General features: G+C 45.1%; 21 non-coding genes across 21 annotated transcripts; all 21 read right to left on the bottom strand.

Annotated features, from left to right (window-relative positions):
- Positions 1-460: 460 nt before the first annotated feature.
- LOC141185001 (U2 spliceosomal RNA) lies at positions 461-651 on the bottom strand. The gene has a single exon (XR_012259704.1). It is a non-coding gene; the product is annotated as a U2 spliceosomal RNA (small nuclear RNA).
- A 1,122-nt stretch (positions 652-1,773) lies between these two features.
- Positions 1,774-1,964, bottom strand: LOC141185015 (U2 spliceosomal RNA). The gene has a single exon (XR_012259716.1). It is a non-coding gene; the product is annotated as a U2 spliceosomal RNA (small nuclear RNA).
- Positions 1,965-3,083: 1,119 nt separating this feature from the next.
- Positions 3,084-3,274, bottom strand: LOC141185027 (U2 spliceosomal RNA). Its single transcript, XR_012259727.1, has one exon. It is a non-coding gene; the product is annotated as a U2 spliceosomal RNA (small nuclear RNA).
- A 1,121-nt stretch (positions 3,275-4,395) lies between these two features.
- Positions 4,396-4,586, bottom strand: LOC141184146 (U2 spliceosomal RNA). The gene has a single exon (XR_012258929.1). It is a non-coding gene; the product is annotated as a U2 spliceosomal RNA (small nuclear RNA).
- Positions 4,587-5,706: 1,120 nt separating this feature from the next.
- Positions 5,707-5,897, bottom strand: LOC141185039 (U2 spliceosomal RNA). The gene has a single exon (XR_012259738.1). It is a non-coding gene; the product is annotated as a U2 spliceosomal RNA (small nuclear RNA).
- Positions 5,898-7,018: 1,121 nt separating this feature from the next.
- Positions 7,019-7,209, bottom strand: LOC141185051 (U2 spliceosomal RNA). The gene has a single exon (XR_012259749.1). It is a non-coding gene; the product is annotated as a U2 spliceosomal RNA (small nuclear RNA).
- Positions 7,210-8,330: 1,121 nt separating this feature from the next.
- On the bottom strand, positions 8,331-8,521 carry LOC141185063 (U2 spliceosomal RNA). The gene has a single exon (XR_012259760.1). It is a non-coding gene; the product is annotated as a U2 spliceosomal RNA (small nuclear RNA).
- A 1,120-nt stretch (positions 8,522-9,641) lies between these two features.
- LOC141191258 (U2 spliceosomal RNA) lies at positions 9,642-9,832 on the bottom strand. Its single transcript, XR_012265256.1, has one exon. It is a non-coding gene; the product is annotated as a U2 spliceosomal RNA (small nuclear RNA).
- A 1,122-nt stretch (positions 9,833-10,954) lies between these two features.
- Positions 10,955-11,145, bottom strand: LOC141191368 (U2 spliceosomal RNA). Its single transcript, XR_012265365.1, has one exon. It is a non-coding gene; the product is annotated as a U2 spliceosomal RNA (small nuclear RNA).
- Positions 11,146-12,270: 1,125 nt separating this feature from the next.
- Positions 12,271-12,461, bottom strand: LOC141185075 (U2 spliceosomal RNA). The gene has a single exon (XR_012259771.1). It is a non-coding gene; the product is annotated as a U2 spliceosomal RNA (small nuclear RNA).
- A 1,121-nt stretch (positions 12,462-13,582) lies between these two features.
- On the bottom strand, positions 13,583-13,773 carry LOC141185087 (U2 spliceosomal RNA). Its single transcript, XR_012259782.1, has one exon. It is a non-coding gene; the product is annotated as a U2 spliceosomal RNA (small nuclear RNA).
- Positions 13,774-14,894: 1,121 nt separating this feature from the next.
- Positions 14,895-15,085, bottom strand: LOC141185099 (U2 spliceosomal RNA). Its single transcript, XR_012259793.1, has one exon. It is a non-coding gene; the product is annotated as a U2 spliceosomal RNA (small nuclear RNA).
- Positions 15,086-16,206: 1,121 nt separating this feature from the next.
- Positions 16,207-16,397, bottom strand: LOC141185111 (U2 spliceosomal RNA). Its single transcript, XR_012259804.1, has one exon. It is a non-coding gene; the product is annotated as a U2 spliceosomal RNA (small nuclear RNA).
- A 1,121-nt stretch (positions 16,398-17,518) lies between these two features.
- LOC141185124 (U2 spliceosomal RNA) lies at positions 17,519-17,709 on the bottom strand. Its single transcript, XR_012259815.1, has one exon. It is a non-coding gene; the product is annotated as a U2 spliceosomal RNA (small nuclear RNA).
- A 1,123-nt stretch (positions 17,710-18,832) lies between these two features.
- Positions 18,833-19,023, bottom strand: LOC141185137 (U2 spliceosomal RNA). The gene has a single exon (XR_012259827.1). It is a non-coding gene; the product is annotated as a U2 spliceosomal RNA (small nuclear RNA).
- Positions 19,024-20,144: 1,121 nt separating this feature from the next.
- On the bottom strand, positions 20,145-20,335 carry LOC141185149 (U2 spliceosomal RNA). The gene has a single exon (XR_012259838.1). It is a non-coding gene; the product is annotated as a U2 spliceosomal RNA (small nuclear RNA).
- Positions 20,336-21,456: 1,121 nt separating this feature from the next.
- On the bottom strand, positions 21,457-21,647 carry LOC141185161 (U2 spliceosomal RNA). Its single transcript, XR_012259849.1, has one exon. It is a non-coding gene; the product is annotated as a U2 spliceosomal RNA (small nuclear RNA).
- A 1,121-nt stretch (positions 21,648-22,768) lies between these two features.
- On the bottom strand, positions 22,769-22,959 carry LOC141185173 (U2 spliceosomal RNA). The gene has a single exon (XR_012259860.1). It is a non-coding gene; the product is annotated as a U2 spliceosomal RNA (small nuclear RNA).
- A 1,122-nt stretch (positions 22,960-24,081) lies between these two features.
- LOC141185185 (U2 spliceosomal RNA) lies at positions 24,082-24,272 on the bottom strand. Its single transcript, XR_012259871.1, has one exon. It is a non-coding gene; the product is annotated as a U2 spliceosomal RNA (small nuclear RNA).
- A 1,121-nt stretch (positions 24,273-25,393) lies between these two features.
- On the bottom strand, positions 25,394-25,584 carry LOC141185197 (U2 spliceosomal RNA). The gene has a single exon (XR_012259882.1). It is a non-coding gene; the product is annotated as a U2 spliceosomal RNA (small nuclear RNA).
- Positions 25,585-26,705: 1,121 nt separating this feature from the next.
- On the bottom strand, positions 26,706-26,896 carry LOC141185209 (U2 spliceosomal RNA). The gene has a single exon (XR_012259893.1). It is a non-coding gene; the product is annotated as a U2 spliceosomal RNA (small nuclear RNA).
- Between the last annotated feature and the right edge of the window lie 779 nt (positions 26,897-27,675).

The raw sequence follows: 27,675 nt of genomic DNA on the forward strand, positions 1-27,675 counted from the left end.
AATTTTAAGCGCAGCAGAGTAACCAGCTCACATACCTGTTAGCTCAGGTGAGTTTAAAAGGCTGCTGTTGATAACAAGGGCATTTGCTAAATAGATGGTGTGTGTGCAACAATATACTGAAAGGTCAATTATATTGTGCAGCTTATCTCACCACCTGTAGTTATTTAGGTGAAAGCTCCAAAATGCTTGCCTAATATGTCTGTTTATCCAAAAGGAAGTATAGAGGGAGAGCTAGATAGATAGCATTGCATTACATTACATTACATGGCAATGCAATGCACAGTTGCTGAAGTTGAACCAAAATGAGCTTGTCATCTGGCTTCTGCAACTTTTAACATGAAAAATCCAATGAGGAGAAGAAAAGCAAAGCCAAAGAGTCCATCCCAAAATCCGACAAACAAGCAAAATGAACAAAAAGCATTGAATTCAATTCTTTCTGATTTTAGAAACTGCATTAAAGAAGGGGTGCACCGGTCCTGGAGATACTGCAATACCAGGTCAATGCGTGGAGTGGACAGAGCAAGCTCTTTTTCCATCTCCCTGTTCTAAAAATCCATTTAATATATGGTCCCCAGATAGGGGACGTATCAGATATTAAACTGATAAGAACAGATACTACACTTGATCTTAGCCAAAAGGCCGAGAAGCGATAACCAGAATTGGTTTCCGACTACGGTGCCACCCAAGGATTCTGAAAAGTCCATTTGTGGAGATGGCCACCTGGACTCCCGTTAAAAAGACATGCTGTCAACCTCTAGATCCCTCACATGCCTGCACTTTTCGGCTTGCTGCTGCTGCAATCCACGCGTTTTAGATCTGCATAACTCCACCTCTTTTAGCACAGTACCCTCAACCCCCGGCTGTTCCCACCCGCCTCAACACCGTTGGAAGGTAGGAGAACCAATTAAGGCGGGGGGGGGGGGTGGAACGAGCAGCTGTCTACCCTTAGCAGGAGGGTTGCTGATTAATTACCTCTCCTGCTGCTGCTGCTGCTGGCTGTCCAGCAGCAGACTGAAGGTGGCTGCTGCTGTGCGCAGGTATATAAAGGCTCAGAGCCTATTATGACACGCGCAGCCAGCGTTCCATTGCCACATTCCGTCTACTGCAGGCGGGATACCTGGATGGCTGAATGTCACTGAGAAGCTCACAGAGACCGCCATAAGCAACAGTTTAAAAGAATGCCACAGACTAATCAACCAAACTTTTTGGGTTGGTTTCTCTTTTATACTCTGCAGGCATTAAATGAAAGAAGTCAGTGTTCCAGCAGAGGGAGACAACGTTTCAGAAAAGGCATTGTAGCAAACCAAAAAAGAAATTTTAAGCGCAGCAGAGTAACCAGCTCACATACCTGTTAGCTCAGGTGAGTTTAAAAGGCTGCTGTTGATAACAAGGGCATTTGCTAAATAGATGGTGTGTGTGCAACAATATACTGAAAGGTCAATTATATTGTGCAGCTTATCTCACCACCTGTAGTTATTTAGGTGAAAGCTCCAAAATGCTTGCCTAATATGTCTGTTTATCCAAAAGGAAGTATAGAGGGAGAGCTAGATAGATAGCATTGCATTACATTACATTACATAGCAATGCAATGCACAGTTGCTGAAGTTGAACCAAAATGAGCTTGTCATCTGGCTTCTGCAACTTTTAACATGAAAAATCCAATGAGGAGAAGAAAAGCAAAGCCAAAGAGTCCATCCCAAAATCCGACAAACAAGCAAAATGAACAAAAAGCATTGAATTCAATTCTTTCTGATTTTAGAAACTGCATTAAAGAAGGGGTGCACCGGTCCTGGAGATACTGCAATACCAGGTCAATGCGTGGAGTGGACAGAGCAAGCTCTTTTTCCATCTCCCTGTTCTAAAAATCCATTTAATATATGGTCCCCAGATAGGGGACGTATCAGATATTAAACTGATAAGAACAGATACTACACTTGATCTTAGCCAAAAGGCCGAGAAGCGATAACCAGAATTGGTTTCCGACTACGGTGCCACCCAAGGATTCTGAAAAGTCCATTTGTGGAGATGGCCACCTGGACTCCCGTTAAGAAGACATGCTGTCAACCTCTAGATCCCTCACATGCCTGCACTTTTCGGCTTGCTGCTGCTGCAATCCACGCGTTTTAGATCTGCATAACTCCACCTCTTTTAGCACAGTACCCTCAACCCCCGGCTGTTCCCACCCGCCTCAACACCGTTGGAAGGGAGGAGAACCAATTAAGGCGGGGGGGGGTGGAACGAGCAGCTGTCTACCCTTAGCAGGAGGGTTGCTGATTAATTACCTCTCCTGCTGCTGCTGCTGCTGGCTGTCCAGCAGCAGACTGAAGGTGGCTGCTGCTGTGCGCAGGTATATAAAGGCTCAGAGCCTATTATGACACGCGCAGCCAGCGTTCCATTGCCACATTCCGTCTACTGCAGGCGGGATACCTGGATGGCTGAATGTCACTGAGAAGCTCACAGAGACCGCCATAAGCAACAGTTTAAAAGAATGCCACAGACTAATCAACCAAACTTTTTGGGTTGGTTTCTCTTTTATAGTCTGCAGGCATTAAATGAAAGAAGTCAGTGTTCCAGCAGAGGGAGACAACGTTTCAGAAAAGGCATTGTAGCAAACCAAAAAAGAAATTTTAAGCGCAGCAGAGTAACCAGCTCACATACCTGTTAGCTCAGGTGAGTTTAAAAGGCTGCTGTTGATAACAAGGGCATTTGCTAAATAGATGGTGTGTGTGCAACAATATACTGAAAGGTCAATTATATTGTGCAGCTTATCTCACCACCTGTAGTTATTTAGGTGAAAGCTCCAAAATGCTTGCCTAATATGTCTGTTTATCCAAAAGGAAGTATAGAGGGAGAGCTAGATAGATAGCATTGCATTACATTACATTACATGGCAATGCAATGCACAGTTGCTGAAGTTGAACCAAAATGAGCTTGTCATCTGGCTTCTGCAACTTTTAACATGAAAAATCCAATGAGGAGAAGAAAAGCAAAGCCAAAGAGTCCATCCCAAAATCCAACAAACAAGCAAAATGAACAAAAAGCATTGAATTCAATTCTTTCTGATTTTAGAAACTGCATTAAAGAAGGGGTGCACCGGTCCTGGAGATACTGCAATACCAGGTCAATGCGTGGAGTGGACAGAGCAAGCTCTTTTTCCATCTCCCTGTTCTAAAAATCCATTTAATATATGGTCCCCAGATAGGGGACGTATCAGATATTAAACTGATAAGAACAGATACTACACTTGATCTTAGCCAAAAGGCCGAGAAGCGATAACCAGAATTGGTTTCCGACTACGGTGCCACCCAAGGATTCTGAAAAGTCCATTTGTGAAGATGGCCACCTGGACTCATGTTAAGAAGACATGCTGTCAACCTCTAGATCCCTCACATGCCTGCAGTTTTCGGCTTGCTGCTGCTGCAATCCACGCGTTTTAGATCTGCATAACTCCACCTCTTTTAGCACAGTACCCTCAACCCCCGGCTGTTCCCACCCGCCTCAACACCGTTGGAAGGGAGGAGAACCAATTAAGGCGGGGGGGGGGGTGGAACGAGCAGCTGTCTACCCTTAGCAGGAGGGTTGCTGATTAATTACCTCTCCTGCTGCTGCTGCTGCTGGCTGTCCAGCAGCAGACTGAAGGTGGCTGCTGCTGTGCGCAGGTATATAAAGGCTCAGAGCCTATTATGACACGCGCAGCCAGCGTTCCATTGCCACATTCCGTCTACTGCAGGCGGGATACCTGGATGGCTGAATGTCACTGAGAAGCTCACAGAGACCGCCATAAGCAACAGTTTAAAAGAATGCCACAGACTAATCAACCAAACTTTTTGGGTTGGTTTCTCTTTTATAGTCTGCAGGCATTAAATGAAAGAAGTCAGTGTTCCAGCAGAGGGAGACAACGTTTCAGAAAAGGCATTGTAGCAAACCAAAAAAGAAATTTTAAGCGCAGCAGAGTAACCAGCTCACATACCTGTTAGCTCAGGTGAGATTAAAAGGCTGCTGTTGATAACAAGGGCATTTGCTAAATAGATGGTGTGTGTGCAACAATATACTGAAAGGTCAATTATATTGTGCAGCTTATCTCACCACCTGTAGTTATTTAGGTGAAAGCTCCAAAATGCTTGCCTAATATGTCTGTTTATCCAAAAGGAAGTATAGAGGGAGAGCTAGATAGATAGCATTGCATTACATTACATTACATGGCAATGCAATGCACAGTTGCTGAAATTGAACCAAAATGAGCTTGTCATCTGGCTTCTGCAACTTTTAACATGAAAAATCCAATGAGGAGAAGAAAAGCAAAGCCAAAGAGTCCATCCCAAAATCCGACAAACAAGCAAAATGAACAAAAAGCATTGAATTCAATTCTTTCTGATTTTAGAAACTGCATTAAAGAAGGTGTGCACCGGTCCTGGAGATACTGCAATACCAGGTCAATGCGTGGAGTGGACAGAGCAAGCTCTTTTTCCATCTCCCTGTTCTAAAAATCCATTTAATATATGGTCCCCAGATAGGGGACGTATCAGATATTAAACTGATAAGAACAGATACTACACTTGATCTTAGCCAAAAGGCCGAGAAGCGATAACCAGAATTGGTTTCCGACTACGGTGCCACCCAAGGATTCTGAAAAGTCCATTTGTGGAGATGGCCACCTGGACTCCCGTTAAGAAGACATGCTGTCAACCTCTAGATCCCTCACATGCCTGCACTTTTCGGCTTGCTGCTGCTGCAATCCACGCGTTTTAGATCTGCATAACTCCACCTCTTTTAGCACAGTACCCTCAACCCCCGGCTGTTCCCACCCGCCTCAACACCGTTGGAAGGGAGGAGAACCAATTAAGGCGGGGGGGGGGTGGAACGAGCAGCTGTCTACCCTTAGCAGGAGGGTTGCTGATTAATTACCTCTCCTGCTGCTGCTGCTGCTGGCTGTCCAGCAGCAGACTGAAGGTGGCTGCTGCTGTGCGCAGGTATATAAAGGCTCAGAGCCTATTATGACACGCGCAGCCAGCGTTCCATTGCCACATTCCGTCTACTGCAGGCGGGATACCTGGATGGCTGAATGTCACTGAGAAGCTCACAGAGACCGCCATAAGCAACAGTTTAAAAGAATGCCACAGACTAATCAACCAAACTTTTTGGGTTGGTTTCTCTTTTATAGTCTGCAGGCATTAAATGAAAGAAGTCAGTGTTCCAGCAGAGGGAGACAACGTTTCAGAAAAGGCATTGTAGCAAACCAAAAAAGAAATTTTAAGCGCAGCAGAGTAACCAGCTCACATACCTGTTAGCTCAGGTGAGTTTAAAAGGCTGCTGTTGATAACAAGGGCATTTGCTAAATAGATGGTGTGTGTGCAACAATATACTGAAAGGTCAATTATATTGTGCAGCTAATCTCACCACCTGTAGTTATTTAGGTGAAAGCTCCAAAATGCTTGCCTAATATGTCTGTTTATCCAAAAGGAAGTATAGAGGGAGAGCTAGATAGATAGCATTGCATTACATTACATTACATGGCAATGCAATGCACAGTTGCTGAAGTTGAACCAAAATGAGCTTGTCATCTGGCTTCTGCAACTTTTAACATGAAAAATCCAATGAGGAGAAGAAAAGCAAAGCCAAAGAGTCCATCCCAAAATCCGACAAACAAGCAAAATGAACAAAAAGCATTGAATTCAATTCTTTCTGATTTTAGAAACTGCATTAAAGAAGGGGTGCACCGGTCCTGGAGATACTGCAATACCAGGTCAATGCGTGGAGTGGACAGAGCAAGCTCTTTTTCCATCTCCCTGTTCTAAAAATCCATTTAATATATGGTCCCCAGATAGGGGACGTATCAGATATTAAACTGATAAGAACAGATACTACACTTGATCTTAGCCAAAAGGCCGAGAAGCGATAACCAGAATTGGTTTCCGACTACGGTGCAACCCAAGGATTCTGAAAAGTCCATTTGTGGAGATGGCCACCTGGACTCCCGTTAAGAAGACATGCTGTCAACCTCTAGATCCCTCACATGCCTGCACTTTTCGGCTTGCTGCTGCTGCAATCCACGCGTTTTAGATCTGCATAACTCCACCTCTTTTAGCACAGTACCCTCAACCCCCGGCTGTTCCCACCCGCCTCAACACCGTTGGAAGGGAGGAGAACCAATTAAGGCGGGGGGGGGGGTGGAACGAGCAGCTGTCTACCCTTAGCAGGAGGGTTGCTGATTAATTACCTCTCCTGCTGCTGCTGCTGCTGGCTGTCCAGCAGCAGACTGAAGGTGGCTGCTGCTGTGCGCAGGTATATAAAGGCTCAGAGCCTATTATGACACGCGCAGCCAGCGTTCCATTGCCACATTCCGTCTACTGCAGGCGGGATACCTGGATGGCTGAATGTCACTGAGAAGCTCACAGAGACCGCCATAAGCAACAGTTTAAAAGAATGCCACAGACTAATCAACCAAACTTTTTGGGTTGGTTTCTCTTTTATAGTCTGCAGGCATTAAATGAAAGAAGTCAGTGTTCCAGCAGAGGGAGACAACGTTTCAGAAAAGGCATTGTAGCAAACCAAAAAAGAAATTTTAAGCGCAGCAGAGTAACCAGCTCACATACCTGTTAGCTCAGGTGAGTTTAAAAGGCTGCTGTTGATAACAAGGGCATTTGCTAAATAAATGGTGTGTGTGCAACAATATACTGAAAGGTCAATTATATTGTGCAGCTTATCTCACCACCTGTAGTTATTTAGGTGAAAGCTCCAAAATGCTTGCCTAATATGTCTGTTTATCCAAAAGGAAGTATAGAGGGAGAGCTAGATAGATAGCATTGCATTACATTACATTACATGGCAATGCAATGCACAGTTGCTGAAGTTGAACCAAAATGAGCTTGTCATCTGGCTTCTGCAACTTTTAACATGAAAAATCCAATGAGGAGAAGAAAAGCAAAGCCAAAGAGTCCATCCCAAAATCGGACAAACAAGCAAAATGAACAAAAAGCATTGAATTCAATTCTTTCTGATTTTAGAAACTGCATTAAAGAAGGGGTGCACCGGTCCTGGAGATACTGCAATACCAGGTCAATGCGTGGAGTGGACAGAGCAAGCTCTTTTTCCATCTCCCTGTTCTAAAAATCCATTTAATATATGGTCCCCAGATAGGGGACGTATCAGATATTAAACTGATAAGAACAGATACTACACTTGATCTTAGCCAAAAGGCCGAGAAGCGATAACCAGAATTGGTTTCCGACTACGGTGCCACCCAAGGATTCTGAAAAGTCCATTTGTGGAGATGGCCACCTGGACTCCCGTTAAGAAGACATGCTGTCAACCTCTAGATCCCTCACATGCCTGCACTTTTCGGCTTGCTGCTGCTGCAATCCACGCGTTTTAGATCTGCATAACTCCACCTCTTTTAGCACAGTACCCTCAACCCCCGGCTGTTCCCACCCGCCTCAACACCGTTGGAAGGGAGGAGAACCAATTAAGGCGGGGGGGGGGGTGGAACGAGCAGCTGTCTACCCTTAGCAGGAGGGTTGCTGATTAATTACCTCTCCTGCTGCTGCTGCTGCTGGCTGTCCAGCAGCAGACTGAAGGTGGCTGCTGCTGTGCGCAGGTATATAAAGGCTCAGAGCCTATTATGACACGCGCAGCCAGCGTTCCATTGCCACATTCCGTCTACTGCAGGCGGGATACCTGGATGGCTGAATGTCACTGAGAAGCTCACAGAGACCGCCATAAGCAACAGTTTAAAAGAATGCCACAGACTAATCAACCAAACTTTTTGGGTTGGTTTCTCTTTTATAGTCTGCAGGCATTAAATGAAAGAAGTCAGTGTTCCAGCAGAGGGAGACAACGTTTCAGAAAAGGCATTGTAGCAAACCAAAAAAGAAATTTTAAGCGCAGCAGAGTAACCAGCTCACATACCTGTTAGCTCAGGTGAGTTTAAAAGGCTGCTGTTGATAACAAGGGCATTTGCTAAATAGATGGTGTGTGTGCAACAATATACTGAAAGGTCAATTATATTGTGCAGCTTATCTCACCACCTGTAGTTATTTAGGTGAAAGCTCCAAAATGCTTGCCTAATATGTCTGTTTATCCAAAAGGAAGTATAGAGGGAGAGCTAGACAGATAGCATTGCATTACATTACATTACATGGCAATGCAATGCACAGTTGCTGAAGTTGAACCAAAATGAGCTTGTCATCTGGCTTCTGCAACTTTTAACATGAAAAATCCAATGAGGAGAAGAAAAGCAAAGCCAAAGAGTCCATCCCAAAATCCGACAAACAAGCAAAATGAACAAAAAGCATTGAATTCAATTCTTTCTGATTTTAGAAACTGCATTAAAGAAGGGGTGCACCGGTCCTGGAGATACTGCAATACCAGGTCAATGCGTGGAGTGGACAGAGCAAGCTCTTTTTCCATCTCCCTGTTCTAAAAATCCATTTAATATATGGTCCCCAGATAGGGGACGTATCAGATATTAAACTGATAAGAACAGATACTACACTTGATCTTAGCCAAAAGGCCGAGAAGCGATAACCAGAATTGGTTTCCGACTACGGTGCCACCCAAGGATTCTGAAAAGTCCATTTGTGGAGATGGCCACCTGGACTCCCGTTAAGAAGACATGCTGTCAACCTCTAGATCCCTCACATGCCTGCACTTTTCGGCTTGCTGCTGCTGCAATCCACGCGTTTTAGATCTGCATAACTCCACCTCTTTTAGCACAGTACCCTCAACCCCCGGCTGTTCCCACCCGCCTCAACACCGTTGGAAGGGAGGAGAACCAATTAAGGCGGGGGGGGGGGGGTGGAACGAGCAGCTGTCTACCCTTAGCAGGAGGGTTGCTGATTAATTACCTCTCCTGCTGCTGCTGCTGGCTGTCCAGCAGCAGACTGAAGGTGGCTGCTGCTGTGCGCAGGTATATAAAGGCTCAGAGCCTATTATGACACGCGCAGCCAGCGTTCCATTGCCACATTCCGTCTACTGCAGGCGGGATACCTGGATGGCTGAATGTCACTGAGAAGCTCACAGAGACCGCCATAAGCAACAGTTTAAAAGAATGCCACAGACTAATCAACCAAACTTTTTGGGTTGGTTTCTCTTTTATAGTCTGCAGGCATTAAATGAAAGAAGTCAGTGTTCCAGCAGAGGGAGACAACGTTTCAGAAAAGGCATTGTAGCAAACCAAAAAAGAAATTTTAAGCGCAGCAGAGTAACCAGCTCACATACCTGTTAGCTCAGGTGAGTTTAAAAGGCTGCTGTTGATAACAAGGGCATTTGCTAAATAGATGGTGTGTGTGCAACAATATACTGAAAGGTCAATTATATTGTGCAGCTTATCTCACCACCTGTAGTTATTTAGGTGAAAGCTCCAAAATGCTTGCCTAATATGTCTGTTTATCCAAAAGGAAGTATAGAGGGAGAGCTAGATTGATAGCATTGCATTACATTACATTACATGGCAATGCAATGCACAGTTGCTGAAGTTGAACCAAAATGAGCTTGTCATCTGGCTTCTGCAACTTTTAACATGAAAAATCCAATGAGGAGAAGAAAAGCAAAGCCAAAGAGTCCATCCCAAAATCCGACAAACAAGCAAAATGAACAAAAAGCATTGAATTCAATTCTTTCTGATTTTAGAAACTGCATTAAAGAAGGGGTGCACCGGTCCTGGAGATACTGCAATACCAGGTCAATGCGTGGAGTGGACAGAGCAAGCTCTTTTTCCATCTCCCTGTTCTAAAAATCCATTTAAAATATGGTCCCCAGATAGGGGACGTATCAGATATTAAACTGATAAGAACAGATACTACACTTGATCTTAGCCAAAAGGCCGAGAAGCGATAACCAGAATTGGTTTCCGACTACGGTGCCACCCAAGGATTCTGAAAAGTCCATTTGTGGAGATGGCCACCTGGACTCTCGTTAAGAAGACATGCTGTCAATCTCTAGATCCCTCACATGCCTGCACTTTTCGGCTTGCTGCTGCTGCAATCCACGCGTTTTAGATCTGCATAACTCCACCTCTTTTAGCACAGTACCCTCAACCCCCGGCTGTTCCCACCCGCATCAACACCGTTGGAAGGGAGGAGAACAAATTAAGGCGGGGGGGGGGGGTGGAACGAGCAGCTGTCTACCCTTAGCAGGAGGGTTGCTGATTAATTACCTCTCCTGCTGCTGCTGCTGCTGGCTGTCCAGCAGCAGACTGAAGGTGGCTGCTGCTGTGCGCAGGTATATAAAGGCTCAGAGCCTATTATGACACGCGCAGCCAGCGTTCCATTGCCACATTCCGTCTACTGCAGGCAGGATACCTGGATGGCTGAATGTCACTGAGAAGCTCACAGAGACCGCCATAAGCAACAGTTTAAAAGAATGCCACAGACTAATCAACCAAACTTTTTGGGTTGGTTTCTCTTTTATAGTCTGCAGGCATTAAATGAAAGAAGTCAGTGTTCCAGCAGAGGGAGACAACGTTTCAGAAAAGGCATTGTAGCAAACCAAAAAAGAAATTTTAAGCGCAGCAGAGTAACCAGCTCACATACCTGTTAGCTCAGGTGAGTTTAAAAGGCTGCTGTTGATAACAAGGGCATTTGCTAAATAGATGGTGTGTGTGCAACAATATACTGAAAGGTCAATTATATTGTGCAGCTTATCTCACCACCTGTAGTTATTTAGGTGAAAGCTCCAAAATGCTTGCCTAATATGTCTGTTTATCCAAAAGGAAGTATAGAGGGAGAGCTAGATAGATAGCATTGCATTACATTACATTACATGGCAATGCAATGCACAGTTGCTGAAGTTGAACCAAAATGAGCTTGTCATCTGGCTTCTGCAACTTTTAACATGAAAAATCCAATGAGGAGAAGAAAAGCAAAGCCAAAGAGTCCATCCCAAAATCCGACAAACAAGCAAAATGAACAAAAAGCATTGAATTCAATTCTTTCTGATTTTAGAAACTGCATTAAAGGAGGGGTGCACCGGTCCTGGAGATACTGCAATACCAGGTCAATGCGTGGAGTGGACAGAGCAAGCTCTTTTTCCATCTCCCTGTTCTAAAAATCCATTTAATATATGGTCCCCAGATAGGGGACGTATCAGATATTAAACTGATAAGAACAGATACTACACTTGATCTTAGCCAAAAGGCCGAGAAGCGATAACCAGAATTGGTTTCCGACTACGGTGCCACCCAAGGATTCTGAAAAGTCCATTTGTGGAGATGGCCACCTGGACTCCCGCTAAGAAGACATGCTGTCAACCTCTAGATCCCTCACATGCCTGCACTTTTCGGCTTGCTGCTGCTGCAATCCACGCGTTTTAGATCTGCATAACTCCACCTCTTTTAGCACAGTACCCTCAACCCCCGGCTGTTCCCACCCGCATCAACACCGTTGGAAGGGAGGAGAACCAATTAAGGCGGGGGGGGGGGGGGGTGGAACGAGCAGCTGTCTACCCTTAGCAGGAGGGTTGCTGATTAATTACCTCTCCTGCTGCTGCTGCTGCTGGCTGTCCAGCAGCAGACTGAAGGTGGCTGCTGCTGTGCGCAGGTATATAAAGGCTCAGAGCCTATTATGACACGCGCAGCCAGCGTTCCATTGCCACATTCCGTCTACTGCAGGCGTGATACCTGGATGGCTGAATGTCACTGAGAAGCTCACAGAGACCGCCATAAGCAACAGTTTAAAAGAATGCCACAGACTAATCAACCAAACTTTTTGGGTTGGTTTCTCTTTTATAGTCTGCAGGCATTAAATGAAAGAAGTCAGTGTTCCAGCAGAGGGAGACAACGTTTCAGAAAAGGCATTGTAGCAAACCAAAAAAGAAATTTTAAGCGCAGCAGAGTAACCAGCTCACATACCTGTTAGCTCAGGTGAGTTTAAAAGGCTGCTGTTGATAACAAGGGCATTTGCTAAATAGATGGTGTGTGTGCAACAATATACTGAAAGGTCAATTATATTCTGCAGCTTATCTCACCACCTGTAGTTATTTAGGTGAAAGCTCCAAAATGCTTGCCTAATATGTCTGTTTATCCAAAAGGAAGTATAGAGGGAGAGCTAGATTGATAGCATTGCATTACATTACATTACATGGCAATGCAATGCACAGTTGCTGAAGTTGAACCAAAATGAGCTTGTCATCTGGCTTCTGCAACTTTTAACATGAAAAATCCAATGAGGAGAAGAAAAGCAAAGCCAAAGAGTCCATCCCAAAATCCGACAAACAAGCAAAATGAACAAAAAGCATTGAATTCAATTCTTTCTGATTTTAGAAACTGCATTAAAGAAGGGGTGCACCGGTCCTGGAGATACTGCAATACCAGGTCAATGCGTGGAGTGGACAGAGCAAGCTCTTTTTCCATCTCCCTGTTCTAAAAATCCATTTAATATATGGTCCCCAGATAGGGGACGTATCAGATATTAAACTGATAAGAACAGATACTACACTTGATCTTAGCCAAAAGGCCGAGAAGCGATAACCAGAATTGGTTTCCGACTACGGTGCCACCCAAGGATTCTGAAAAGTCCATTTGTGGAGATGGCCACCTGGACTCTCGTTAAGAAGACATGCTGTCAACCTCTAGATCCCTCACATGCCTGCACTTTTCGGCTTGCTGCTGCTGCAATCCACGCGTTTTAGATCTGCATAACTCCACCTCTTTTAGCACAGTACCCTCAACCCCCGGCTGTTCCCACCCGCCTCAACACCGTTGGAAGGGAGGAGAACCAATTAAGGCGGGGGGGGGGGTGGAACGAGCAGCTGTCTACCCTTAGCAGGAGGGTTGCTGATTAATTACCTCTCCTGCTGCTGCTGCTGCTGGCTGTCCAGCAGCAGACTGAAGGTGGCTGCTGCTGTGCGCAGGTATATAAAGGCTCAGAGCCTATTATGACACGCGCAGCCAGCGTTCCATTGCCACATTCCGTCTACTGCAGGCGGGATACCTGGATGGCTGAATGTCACTGAGAAGCTCACAGAGACCGCCATAAGCAACAGTTTAAAAGAATGCCACAGACTAATCAACCAAACTTTTTGGGTTGGTTTCTCTTTTATAGTCTGCAGGCATTAAATGAAAGAAGTCAGTGTTCCAGCAGAGGGAGACAACGTTTCAGAAAAGGCATTGTAGCAAACCAAAAAAGAAATTTTAAGCGCAGCAGAGTAACCAGCTCACATACCTGTTAGCTCAGGTGAGTTTAAAAGGCTGCTGTTGATAACAAGGGCATTTGCTAAATAGATGGTGTGTGTGCAACAATATACTGAAAGGTCAATTATATTGTGCAGCTTATCTCACCACCTGTAGTTATTTAGGTGAAAGCTCCAAAATGCTTGCCTAATATGTTTGTTTATCCAAAAGGAAGTATAGAGGGAGAGCTAGATAGATAGCATTGCATTACATTATATTACATGGCAATGCAATGCACAGTTGCTGAAGTTGAACCAAAATGAGCTTGTCATCTGGCTTCTGCAACTTTTAACATGAAAAATCCAATGAGGAGAAGAAAAGCAAAGCCAAAGAGTCCATCCCAAAATCCGACAAAAAATCAAAATGAACAAAAAGCATTGAATTCAATTCTTTCTGATTTTAGAAACTGCATTAAAGAAGGGGTGCACCGGTCCTGGAGATACTGCAATACCAGGTCAATGCGTGGAGTGGACAGAGCAAGCTCTTTTTCCATCTCCCTGTTCTAAAAATCCATTTAATATATGGTCCCCAGATAGGGGACGTATCAGATATTAAACTGATAAGAACAGATACTACACTTGATCTTAGCCAAAAGGCCGAGAAGCGATAACCAGAATTGGTTTCCGACTACGGTGCCACCCAAGGATTCTGAAAAGTCCATTTGTGGAGATGGCCACCTGGACTCCCGTTAAGAAGACATGCTGTCAACCTCTAGATCCCTCACATGCCTGCACTTTTCGGCTTGCTGCTGCTGCAATCCACGCGTTTTAGATCTGCATAACTCCACCTCTTTTAGCACAGTACCCTCAACCCCCGGCTGTTCCCACCCGCCTCAACACCGTTGGAAGGGAGGAGAACCAATTAAGGCGGGGGGGGGGGTGGAACGAGCAGCTGTCTACCCTTAGCAGGAGGGTTGCTGATTAATTACCTCTCCTGCTGCTGCTGCTGCTGGCTGTCCAGCAGCAGACTGAAGGTGGCTGCTGCTGTGCGCAGGTATATAAAGGCTCAGAGCCTATTATGACACGCGCAGCCAGCGTTCCATTGCCACATTCCGTCTACTGCAGGCGGGATACCTGGATGGCTGAATGTCACTGAGAAGCTCACAGAGACCGCCATAAGCAACAGTTTAAAAGAATGCCACAGACTAATCAACCAAACTTTTTGGGTTGGTTTCTCTTTTATAGTCTGCAGGCATTAAATGAAAGAAGTCAGTGTTCCAGCAGAGGGAGACAACGTTTCAGAAAAGGCATTGTAGCAAACCAAAAAAGAAATTTTAAGCGCAGCAGAGTAACCAGCTCACATACCTGTTAGCTCAGGTGAGTTTAAAAGGCTGCTGTTGATAACAAGGGCATTTGCTAAATAGATGGTGTGTGTGCAACAATATACTGAAAGGTCAATTATATTGTGCAGCTTATCTCACCACCTGTAGTTATTTAGGTGAAAGCTCCAAAATGCTTGCCTAATATGTCTGTTTATCCAAAAGGAAGTATAGAGGGAGAGCTAGATAGATAGCATTGCATTACATTACATTACATGGCAATGCAATGCACAGTTGCTGAAGTTGAACCAAAATGAGCTTGTCATCTGGCTTCTGCAACTTTTAACATGAAAAATCCAATGAGGAGAAGAAAAGCAAAGCCAAAGAGTCCATCCCAAAATCCGACAAACAAGCAAAATGAACCAAAAGCATTGAATTCAATTCTTTCTGATTTTAGAAACTGCATTAAAGAAGGGGTGCACCGGTCCTGGAGATACTGCAATACCAGGTCAATGCGTGGAGTGGACAGAGCAAGCTCTTTTTCCATCTCCCTGTTCTAAAAATCCATTTAATATATGGTCCCCAGATAGGGGACGTATCAGATATTAAACTGATAAGAACAGATACTACACTTGATCTTAGCCAAAAGGCCGAGAAGCGATAACCAGAATTGGTTTCCGACTACGGTGCCACCCAAGGATTCTGAAAAGTCCATTTGTGGAGATGGCCACCTGGACTCCCGTTAAGAAGACATGCTGTCAACCTCTAGATCCCTCACATGCCTGCACTTTTCGGCTTGCTGCTGCTGCAATCCACGCGTTTTAGATCTGCATAACTCCACCTCTTTTAGCACAGTACCCTCAACCCCCGGCTGTTCCCACCCGCCTCAACACCGTTGGAAGGGAGGAGAACCAATTAAGGCGGGGGGGGGGGTGGAACGAGCAGCTGTCTACCCTTAGCAGGAGGGTTGCTGATTAATTACCTCTCCTGCTGCTGCTGCTGCTGGCTGTCCAGCAGCAGACTGAAGGTGGCTGCTGCTGTGCGCAGGTATATAAAGGCTCAGAGCCTATTATGACACGCGCAGCCAGCGTTCCATTGCCACATTCCGTCTACTGCAGGCGGGATACCTGGATGGCTGAATGTCACTGAGAAGCTCACAGAGACCGCCATAAGCAACAGTTTAAAAGAATGCCACAGACTAATCAACCAAACTTTTTGGGTTGGTTTCTCTTTTATAGTCTGCAGGCATTAAATGAAAGAAGTCAGTGTTCCAGCAGAGGGAGACAACGTTTCAGAAAAGGCATTGTAGCAAACCAAAAAAGAAATTTTAAGCGCAGCAGAGTAACCAGCTCACATACCTGTTAGCTCAGGTGAGTTTAAAAGGCTGCTGTTGATAACAAGGGCATTTGCTAAATAGATGGTGTGTGTGCAACAATATACTGAAAGGTCAATTATATTGTGCAGCTTATCTCACCACCTGTAGTTATTTAGGTGAAAGCTCCAAAATGCTTGCCTAATATGTTTGTTTATCCAAAAGGAAGTATAGAGGGAGAGCTAGATAGATAGCATTGCATTACATTACATTACATGGCAATGCAATGCACAGTTGCTGAAGTTGAACCAAAATGAGCTTGTCATCTGGCTTCTGCAACTTTTAACATGAAAAATCCAATGAGGAGAAGAAAAGCAAAGCCAAAGAGTCCATCCCAAAATCCGACAAAAAAGCAAAATGAACAAAAAGCATTGAATTCAATTCTTTCTGATTTTAGAAATTGCATTAAAGAAGGGGTGCACCGGTCCTGGAGATACTGCAATACCAGGTCAATGCGTGGAGTGGACAGAGCAAGCTCTTTTTCCATCTCCCTGTTCTAAAAATCCATTTAATATATGGTCCCCAGATAGGGGACGTATCAGATATTAAACTGATAAGAACAGATACTACACTTGATCTTAGCCAAAAGGCCGAGAAGCGATAACCAGAATTGGTTTCCGACTACGGTGCCACCCAAGGATTCTGAAAAGTCCATTTGTGGAGATGGCCACCTGGACTCCCGTTAAGAAGACATGCTGTCAACCTCTAGATCCCTCACATGCCTGCACTTTTCGGCTTGCTGCTGCTGCAATCCACGCGTTTTAGATCTGCATAACTCCACCTCTTTTAGCACAGTACCCTCAACCCCCGGCTGTTCCCACCCGCCTCAACACCGTTGGAAGGGAGGAGAACCAATTAAGGCGGGGGGGGGGGTGGAACGAGCAGCTGTCTACCCTTAGCAGGAGGGTTGCTGATTAATTACCTCTCCTGCTGCTGCTGCTGCTGGCTGTCCAGCAGCAGACTGAAGGTGGCTGCTGCTGTGCGCAGGTATATAAAGGCTCAGAGCCTATTATGACACGCGCAGCCAGCGTTCAATTGCCACATTCCGTCTACTGCAGGCGGGATACCTGGATGGCTGAATGTCACTGAGAAGCTCACAGAGACCGCCATAAGCAACAGTTTAAAAGAATGCCACAGACTAATCAACCAAACTTTTTGGGTTGGTTTCTCTTTTATAGTCTGCAGGCATTAAATGAAAGAAGTCAGTGTTCCAGCAGAGGGAGACAACGTTTCAGAAAAGGCATTGTAGCAAACCAAAAAAGAAATTTTAAGCGCAGCAGAGTAACCAGCTCACATACCTGTTAGCTCAGGTGAGTTTAAAACGCTGCTGTTGATAACAAGGGCATTTGCTAAATAGATGGTGTGTGTGCAACAATATACTGAAAGGTCAATTATATTGTGCAGCTTATCTCACCACCTGTAGTTATTTAGGTGAAAGCTCCAAAATGCTTGCCTAATATGTCTGTTTATCCAAAAGGAAGTATAGAGGGAGAGCTAGATAGATAGCATTGCATTACATTACATTACATGGCAATGCAATGCACAGTTGCTGAAGTTGAACCAAAATGAGCTTGTCATCTGGCTTCTGCAACTTTTAACATGAAAAATCCAATGAGGAGAAGAAAAGCAAAGCCAAAGAGTCCATCCCAAAATCCGACAAACAAGCAAAATGAACAAAAAGCATTGAATTCAATTCTTTCTGATTTTAGAAACTGCATTAAAGAAGGGGTGCACCGGTCCTGGAGATACTGCAATACCAGGTCAATGCGTGGAGTGGACAGAGCAAGCTCTTTTTCCATCTCCCTGTTCTAAAAATCCATTTAATATATGGTCCCCAGATAGGGGACGTATCAGATATTAAACTGATAAGAACAGATACTACACTTGATCTTAGCCAAAAGGCCGAGAAGCGATAACCAGAATTGGTTTCCGACTACGGTGCCACCCAAGGATTCTGAAAAGTCCATTTGTGGAGATGGCCACCTGGACTCCCGTTAAGAAGACATGCTGTCAACCTCTAGATCCCTCACATGCCTGCACTTTTCGGCTTGCTGCTGCTGCAATCCACGCGTTTTAGATCTGCATAACTCCACCTCTTTTAGCACAGTACCCTCAACCCCCGGCTGTTCCCACCCGCCTCAACACCGTTGGAAGGGAGGAGAACCAATTAAGGCGGGGGGGGGGGGGTGGAACGAGCAGCTGTCTACCCTTAGCAGGAGGGTTGCTGATTAATTACCTCTCCTGCTGCTGCTGCTGCTGGCTGTCCAGCAGCAGACTGAAGGTGGCTGCTGCTGTGCGCAGGTATATAAAGGCTCAGAGCCTATTATGACACGCGCAGCCAGCGTTCCATTGCCACATTCCGTCTACTGCAGGCGGGATACCTGGATGGCTGAATGTCACTGAGAAGCTCACAGAGACCGCCATAAGCAACAGTTTAAAAGAATGCCACAGACTAATCAACCAAACTTTTTGGGTTGGTTTCTCTTTTATAGTCTGCAGGCATTAAATGAAAGAAGTCAGTGTTCCAGCAGAGGGAGACAACGTTTCAGAAAAGGCATTGTAGCAAACCAAAAAAGAAATTTTAAGCGCAGCAGAGTAACCAGCTCACATACCTGTTAGCTCAGGTGAGTTTAAAAGGCTGCTGTTGATAACAAGGGCATTTGCTAAATAGATGGTGTGTGTGCAACAATATACTGAAAGGTCAATTATATTGTGCAGCTTATCTCACCACCTGTAGTTATTTAGGTGAAAGCTCCAAAATGCTTGCCTAATATGTCTGTTTATCCAAAAGGAAGTATAGAGGGAGAGCTAGATAGATAGCATTGCATTACATTACATTACATGGCAATGCAATGCACAGTTGCTGAAGTTGAACCAAAATGAGCTTGTCATCTGGCTTCTGCAACTTTTAACATGAAAAATCCAATGAGGAGAAGAAAAGCAAAGCCAAAGAGTCCATCCCAAAATCCGACAAACAAGCAAAATGAACAAAAAGCATTGAATTCAATTCTTTCTGATTTTAGAAACTGCATTAAAGAAGGGGTGCACCGGTCCTGGAGATACTGCAATACCAGGTCAATGCGTGGAGTGGACAGAGCAAGCTCTTTTTCCATCTCCCTGTTCTAAAAATCCATTTAATATATGGTCCCCAGATAGGGGACGTATCAGATATTAAACTGATAAGAACAGATACTACACTTGATCTTAGCCAAAAGGCCGAGAAGCGATAACCAGAATTGGTTTCCGACTACGGTGCCACCCAAGGATTCTGAAAAGTCCATTTGTGGAGATGGCCACCTGGACTCCCGTTAAGAAGACATGCTGTCAACCTCTAGATCCCTCACATGCCTGCACTTTTCGGCTTGCTGCTGCTGCAATCCACGCGTTTTAGATCTGCATAACTCCACCTCTTTTAGCACAGTACCCTCAACCCCCGGCTGTTCCCACCCGCCTCAACACCGTTGGAAGGGAGGAGAACCAATTAAGGCGGGGGGGGGGGTGGAACGAGCAGCTGTCTACCCTTAGCAGGAGGGTTGCTGATTAATTACCTCTCCTGCTGCTGCTGCTGATGGCTGTCCAGCAGCAGACTGAAGGTGGCTGCTGCTGTGCGCAGGTATATAAAGGCTCAGAGCCTATTATGACACGCGCAGCCAGCGTTCCATTGCCACATTCCGTCTACTGCAGGCGGGATACCTGGATGGCTGAATGTCACTGAGAAGCTCACAGAGACCGCCATAAGCAACAGTTTAAAAGAATGCCACAGACTAATCAACCAAACTTTTTGGGTTGGTTTCTCTTTTATAGTCTGCAGGCATTAAATGAAAGAAGTCAGTGTTCCAGCAGAGGGAGACAACGTTTCAGAAAAGGCATTGTAGCAAACCAAAAAAGAAATTTTAAGTGCAGCAGAGTAACCAGCTCACATACCTGTTAGCTCAGGTGAGTTTAAAAGGCTGCTGTTGATAACAAGGGCATTTGCTAAATAGATGGTGTGTGTGCAACAATATACTGAAAGGTCAATTATATTGTGCAGCTTATCTCACCACCTGTAGTTATTTAGGTGAAAGCTCCAAAATGCTTGCCTAATATGTCTGTTTATCCAAAAGGAAGTATAGAGGGAGAGCTAGATAGATAGCATTGCATTACATTACATTACATGGCAATGCAATGCACAGTTGCTGAAGTTGAACCAAAATGAGCTTGTCATCTGGCTTCTGCAACTTTTAACATGAAAAATCCAATGAGGAGAAGAAAAGCAAAGCCAAAGAGTCCATCCCAAAATCCGACAAACAAGCAAAATGAACAAAAAGCATTGAATTCAATTCTTTCTGATTTTAGAAACTGCATTAAAGAAGGGGTGCACCGGTCCTGGAGATACTGCAATACCAGGTCAATGCGTGGAGTGGACAGAGCAAGCTCTTTTTCCATCTCCCTGTTCTAAAAATCCATTTAATATATGGTCCCCAGATAGGGGACGTATCAGATATTAAACTGATAAGAACAGATACTACACTTGATCTTAGCCAAAAGGCCGAGAAGCGATAACCAGAATTGGTTTCCGACTACGGTGCAACCCAAGGATTCTGAAAAGTCCATTTGTGGAGATGGCCACCTGGACTCCCGTTAAGAAGACATGCTGTCAACCTCTAGATCCCTCACATGCCTGCACTTTTCGGCTTGCTGCTGCTGCAATCCACGCGTTTTAGATCTGCATAACTCCACCTCTTTTAGCACAGTACCCTCAACCCCCGGCTGTTCCCACCCGCCTCAACACCGTTGGAAGGGAGGAGAACCAATTAAGGCGGGGGGGGGGGTGGAACGAGCAGCTGTCTACCCTTAGCAGGAGGGTTGCTGATTAATTACCTCTCCTGCTGCTGCTGCTGCTGGCTGTCCAGCAGCAGACTGAAGGTGGCTGCTGCTGTGCGCAGGTATATAAAGGCTCAGAGCCTATTATGACACGCGCAGCCAGCGTTCCATTGCCACATTCCGTCTACTGCAGGCGGGATACCTGGATGGCTGAATGTCACTGAGAAGCTCACAGAGACCGCCATAAGCAACAGTTTAAAAGAATGCCACAGACTAATCAACCAAACTTTTTGGGTTGGTTTCTCTTTTATAGTCTGCAGGCATTAAATGAAAGAAGTCAGTGTTCCAGCAGAGGGAGACAACGTTTCAGAAAAGGCATTGTAGCAAACCAAAAAAGAAATTTTAAGCGCAGCAGAGTAACCAGCTCACATACCTGTTAGCTCAGGTGAGTTTAAAAGGCTGCTGTTGATAACAAGGGCATTTGCTAAATAAATGGTGTGTGTGCAACAATATACTGAAAGGTCAATTATATTGTGCAGCTTATCTCACCACCTGTAGTTATTTAGGTGAAAGCTCCAAAATGCTTGCCTAATATGTCTGTTTATCCAAAAGGAAGTATAGAGGGAGAGCTAGATAGATAGCATTGCATTACATTACATTACATGGCAATGCAATGCACAGTTGCTGAAGTTGAACCAAAATGAGCTTGTCATCTGGCTTCTGCAACTTTTAACATGAAAAATCCAATGAGGAGAAGAAAAGCAAAGCCAAAGAGTCCATCCCAAAATCCGACAAACAAGCAAAATGAACAAAAAGCATTGAATTCAATTCTTTCTGATTTTAGAAACTGCATTAAAGAAGGGGTGCACCGGTCCTGGAGATACTGCAATACCAGGTCAATGCGTGGAGTGGACAGAGCAAGCTCTTTTTCCATCTCCCTGTTCTAAAAATCCATTTAATATATGGTCCCCAGATAGGGGACGTATCAGATATTAAACTGATAAGAACAGATACTACACTTGATCTTAGCCAAAAGGCCGAGAAGCGATAACCAGAATTGGTTTCCGACTACGGTGCCACCCAAGGATTCTGAAAAGTCCATTTGTGGAGATGGCCACCTGGACTCCCGTTAAGAAGACATGCTGTCAACCTCTAGATCCCTCACATGCCTGCACTTTTCGGCTTGCTGCTGCTGCAATCCACGCGTTTTAGATCTGCATAACTCCACCTCTTTTAGCACAGTACCCTCAACCCCCGGCTGTTCCCACCCGCCTCAACACCGTTGGAAGGGAGGAGAACCAATTAAGGCGGGGGGGGGGGTGGAACGAGCAGCTGTCTACCCTTAGCAGGAGGGTTGCTGATTAATTACCTCTCCTGCTGCTGCTGCTGCTGGCTGTCCAGCAGCAGACTGAAGGTGGCTGCTGCTGTGCGCAGGTATATAAAGGCTCAGAGCCTATTATGACACGCGCAGCCAGCGTTCCATTGCCACATTCCGTCTACTGCAGGCGGGATACCTGGATGGCTGAATGTCACTGAGAAGCTCACAGAGACCGCCATAAGCAACAGTTTAAAAGAATGCCACAGACTAATCAACCAAACTTTTTGGGTTGGTTTCTCTTTTATAGTCTGCAGGCATTAAATGAAAGAAGTCAGTGTTCCAGCAGAGGGAGACAACGTTTCAGAAAAGGCATTGTAGCAAACCAAAAAAGAAATTTTAAGCGCAGCAGAGTAACCAGCTCACATACCTGTTAGCTCAGGTGAGTTTAAAAGGCTGCTGTTGATAACAAGGGCATTTGCTAAATAGATGGTGTGTGTGCAACAATATACTGAAAGGTCAATTATATTGTGCAGCTTATCTCACCACCTGTAGTTATTTAGGTGAAAGCTCCAAAATGCTTGCCTAATATGTCTGTTTATCCAAAAGGAAGTATAGAGGGAGAGCTAGACAGATAGCATTGCATTACATTACATTACATGGCAATGCAATGCACAGTTGCTGAAGTTGAACCAAAATGAGCTTGTCATCTGGCTTCTGCAACTTTTAACATGAAAAATCCAATGAGGAGAAGAAAAGCAAAGCCAAAGAGTCCATCCCAAAATCCGACAAACAAGCAAAATGAACAAAAAGCATTGAATTCAATTCTTTCTGATTTTAGAAACTGCATTAAAGAAGGGGTGCACCGGTCCTGGAGATACTGCAATACCAGGTCAATGCGTGGAGTGGACAGAGCAAGCTCTTTTTCCATCTCCCTGTTCTAAAAATCCATTTAATATATGGTCCCCAGATAGGGGACGTATCAGATATTAAACTGATAAGAACAGATACTACACTTGATCTTAGCCAAAAGGCCGAGAAGCGATAACCAGAATTGGTTTCCGACTACGGTGCCACCCAAGGATTCTGAAAAGTCCATTTGTGGAGATGGCCACCTGGACTCCCGTTAAGAAGACATGCTGTCAACCTCTAGATCCCTCACATGCCTGCACTTTTCGGCTTGCTGCTGCTGCAATCCACGCGTTTTAGATCTGCATAACTCCACCTCTTTTAGCACAGTACCCTCAACCCCCGGCTGTTCCCACCCGCCTCAACACCGTTGGAAGGGAGGAGAACCAATTAAGGCGGGGGGGGGGGGTGGAACGAGCAGCTGTCTACCCTTAGCAGGAGGGTTGCTGATTAATTACCTCTCCTGCTGCTGCTGCTGCTGGCTGTCCAGCAGCAGACTGAAGGTGGCTGCTGCTGTGCGCAGGTATATAAAGGCTCAGAGCCTATTATGACACGCGCAGCCAGCGTTCCATTGCCACATTCCGTCTACTGCAGGCGGGATACCTGGATGGCTGAATGTCACTGAGAAGCTCACAGAGACCGCCATAAGCAACAGTTTAAAAGAATGCCACAGACTAATCAACCAAACTTTTTGGGTTGGTTTCTCTTTTATAGTCTGCAGGCATTAAATGAAAGAAGTCAGTGTTCCAGCAGAGGGAGACAACGTTTCAGAAAAGGCATTGTAGCAAACCAAAAAAGAAATTTTAAGCGCAGCAGAGTAACCAGCTCACATACCTGTTAGCTCAGGTGAGTTTAAAAGGCTGCTGTTGATAACAAGGGCATTTGCTAAATAGATGGTGTGTGTGCAACAATATACTGAAAGGTCAATTATATTGTGCAGCTTATCTCACCACCTGTAGTTATTTAGGTGAAAGCTCCAAAATGCTTGCCTAATATGTCTGTTTATCCAAAAGGAAGTATAGAGGGAGAGCTAGATAGATAGCATTGCATTACATTACATTACATGGCAATGCAATGCACAGTTGCTGAAGTTGAACCAAAATGAGCTTGTCATCTGGCTTCTGCAACTTTTAACATGAAAAATCCAATGAGGAGAAGAAAAGCAAAGCCAAAGAGTCCATCCCAAAATCCGACAAACAAGCAAAATGAACAAAAAGCATTGAATTCAATTCTTTCTGATTTTAGAAACTGCATTAAAGAAGGGGTGCACCGGTCCTGGAGATACTGCAATACCAGGTCAATGCGTGGAGTGGACAGAGCAAGCTCTTTTTCCATCTCCCTGTTCTAAAAATCCATTTAATATATGGTCCCCAGATAGGGGACGTATCAGATATTAAACTGATAAGAACAGATACTACACTTGATCTTAGCCAAAAGGCCGAGAAGCGATAACCAGAATTGGTTTCCGACTACGGTGCCACCCAAGGATTCTGAAAAGTCCATTTGTGGAGATGGCCACCTGGACTCCCGTTAAGAAGACATGCTGTCAACCTCTAGATCCCTCACATGCCTGCACTTTTCGGCTTGCTGCTGCTGCAATCCACGCGTTTTAGATCTGCATAACTCCACCTCTTTTAGCACAGTACCCTCAACCCCCGGCTGTTCCCACCCGCCTCAACACCGTTGGAAGGGAGGAGAACCAATTAAGGCGGGGGGGGGGGTGGAACGAGCAGCTGTCTACCCTTAGCAGGAGGGTTGCTGATTAATTACCTCTCCTGCTGCTGCTGCTGATGGCTGTCCAGCAGCAGACTGAAGGTGGCTGCTGCTGTGCGCAGGTATATAAAGGCTCAGAGCCTATTATGACACGCGCAGCCAGCGTTCCATTGCCACATTCCGTCTACTGCAGGCGGGATACCTGGATGGCTGAATGTCACTGAGAAGCTCACAGAGACCGCCATAAGCAACAGTTTAAAAGAATGCCACAGACTAATCAACCAAACTTTTTGGGTTGGTTTCTCTTTTATAGTCTGCAGGCATTAAATGAAAGAAGTCAGTGTTCCAGCAGAGGGAGACAACGTTTCAGAAAAGGCATTGTAGCAAACCAAAAAAGAAATTTTAAGTGCAGCAGAGTAACCAGCTCACATACCTGTTAGCTCAGGTGAGTTTAAAAGGCTGCTGTTGATAACAAGGGCATTTGCTAAATAGATGGTGTGTGTGCAACAATATACTGAAAGGTCAATTATATTGTGCAGCTTATCTCACCACCTGTAGTTATTTAGGTGAAAGCTCCAAAATGCTTGCCTAATATGTCTGTTTATCCAAAAGGAAGTATAGAGGGAGAGCTAGATAGATAGCATTGCATTACATTACATTACATGGCAATGCAATGCACAGTTGCTGAAGTTGAACCAAAATGAGCTTGTCATCTGGCTTCTGCAACTTTTAACATGAAAAATCCAATGAGGAGAAGAAAAGCAAAGCCAAAGAGTCCATCCCAAAATCCGACAAACAAGCAAAATGAACAAAAAGCATTGAATTCAATTCTTTCTGATTTTAGAAACTGCATTAAAGAAGGGGTGCACCGGTCCTGGAGATACTGCAATACCAGGTCAATGCGTGGAGTGGACAGAGCAAGCTCTTTTTCCATCTCCCTGTTCTAAAAATCCATTTAATATATGGTCCCCAGATAGGGGACGTATCAGATATTAAACTGATAAGAACAGATACTACACTTGATCTTAGCCAAAAGGCCGAGAAGCGATAACCAGAATTGGTTTCCGACTACGGTGCAACCCAAGGATTCTGAAAAGTCCATTTGTGGAGATGGCCACCTGGACTCCCGTTAAGAAGACATGCTGTCAACCTCTAGATCCCTCACATGCCTGCACTTTTCGGCTTGCTGCTGCTGCAATCCACGCGTTTTAGATCTGCATAACTCCACCTCTTTTAGCACAGTACCCTCAACCCCCGGCTGTTCCCACCCGCCTCAACACCGTTGGAAGGGAGGAGAACCAATTAAGGCGGGGGGGGGGGTGGAACGAGCAGCTGTCTACCCTTAGCAGGAGGGTTGCTGATTAATTACCTCTCCTGCTGCTGCTGCTGCTGGCTGTCCAGCAGCAGACTGAAGGTGGCTGCTGCTGTGCGCAGGTATATAAAGGCTCAGAGCCTATTATGACACGCGCAGCCAGCGTTCCATTGCCACATTCCGTCTACTGCAGGCGGGATACCTGGATGGCTGAATGTCACTGAGAAGCTCACAGAGACCGCCATAAGCAACAGTTTAAAAGAATGCCACAGACTAATCAACCAAACTTTTTGGGTTGGTTTCTCTTTTATAGTCTGCAGGCATTAAATGAAAGAAGTCAGTGTTCCAGCAGAGGGAGACAACGTTTCAGAAAAGGCATTGTAGCAAACCAAAAAAGAAATTTTAAGCGCAGCAGAGTAACCAGCTCACATACCTGTTAGCTCAGGTGAGTTTAAAAGGCTGCTGTTGATAACAAGGGCATTTGCTAAATAAATGGTGTGTGTGCAACAATATACTGAAAGGTCAATTATATTGTGCAGCTTATCTCACCACCTGTAGTTATTTAGGTGAAAGCTCCAAAATGCTTGCCTAATATGTCTGTTTATCCAAAAGGAAGTATAGAGGGAGAGCTAGATAGATAGCATTGCATTACATTACATTACATGGCAATGCAATGCACAGTTGCTGAAGTTGAACCAAAATGAGCTTGTCATCTGGCTTCTGCAACTTTTAACATGAAAAATCCAATGAGGAGAAGAAAAGCAAAGCCAAAGAGTCCATCCCAAAATCCGACAAACAAGCAAAATGAACAAAAAGCATTGAATTCAATTCTTTCTGATTTTAGAAACTGCATTAAAGAAGGGGTGCACCGGTCCTGGAGATACTGCAATACCAGGTCAATGCGTGGAGTGGACAGAGCAAGCTCTTTTTCCATCTCCCTGTTCTAAAAATCCATTTAATATATGGTCCCCAGATAGGGGACGTATCAGATATTAAACTGATAAGAACAGATACTACACTTGATCTTAGCCAAAAGGCCGAGAAGCGATAACCAGAATTGGTTTCCGACTACGGTGCCACCCAAGGATTCTGAAAAGTCCATTTGTGGAGATGGCCACCTGGACTCCCGTTAAGAAGACATGCTGTCAACCTCTAGATCCCTCACATGCCTGCACTTTTCGGCTTGCTGCTGCTGCAATCCACGCGTTTTAGATCTGCATAACTCCACCTCTTTTAGCACAGTACCCTCAACCCCCGGCTGTTCCCACCCGCCTCAACACCGTTGGAAGGGAGGAGAACCAATTAAGGCGGGGGGGGGGGTGGAACGAGCAGCTGTCTACCCTTAGCAGGAGGGTTGCTGATTAATTACCTCTCCTGCTGCTGCTGCTGCTGGCTGTCCAGCAGCAGACTGAAGGTGGCTGCTGCTGTGCGCAGGTATATAAAGGCTCAGAGCCTATTATGACACGCGCAGCCAGCGTTCCATTGCCACATTCCGTCTACTGCAGGCGGGATACCTGGATGGCTGAATGTCACTGAGAAGCTCACAGAGACCGCCATAAGCAACAGTTTAAAAGAATGCCACAGACTAATCAACCAAACTTTTTGGGTTGGTTTCTCTTTTATAGTCTGCAGGCATTAAATGAAAGAAGTCAGTGTTCCAGCAGAGGGAGACAACGTTTCAGAAAAGGCATTGTAGCAAACCAAAAAAGAAATTTTAAGCGCAGCAGAGTAACCAGCTCACATACCTGTTAGCTCAGGTGAGTTTAAAAGGCTGCTGTTGATAACAAGGGCATTTGCTAAATAGATGGTGTGTGTGCAACAATATACT

This window comes from Phyllobates terribilis, unplaced genomic scaffold (assembly GCF_046119375.1).
Source record: "Phyllobates terribilis strain yellow unplaced genomic scaffold, ASM4611937v1 Scaffold_40__1_contigs__length_11209783, whole genome shotgun sequence".
NCBI classification, from domain to species: Eukaryota; Metazoa; Chordata; class Amphibia; order Anura; family Dendrobatidae; genus Phyllobates; species Phyllobates terribilis.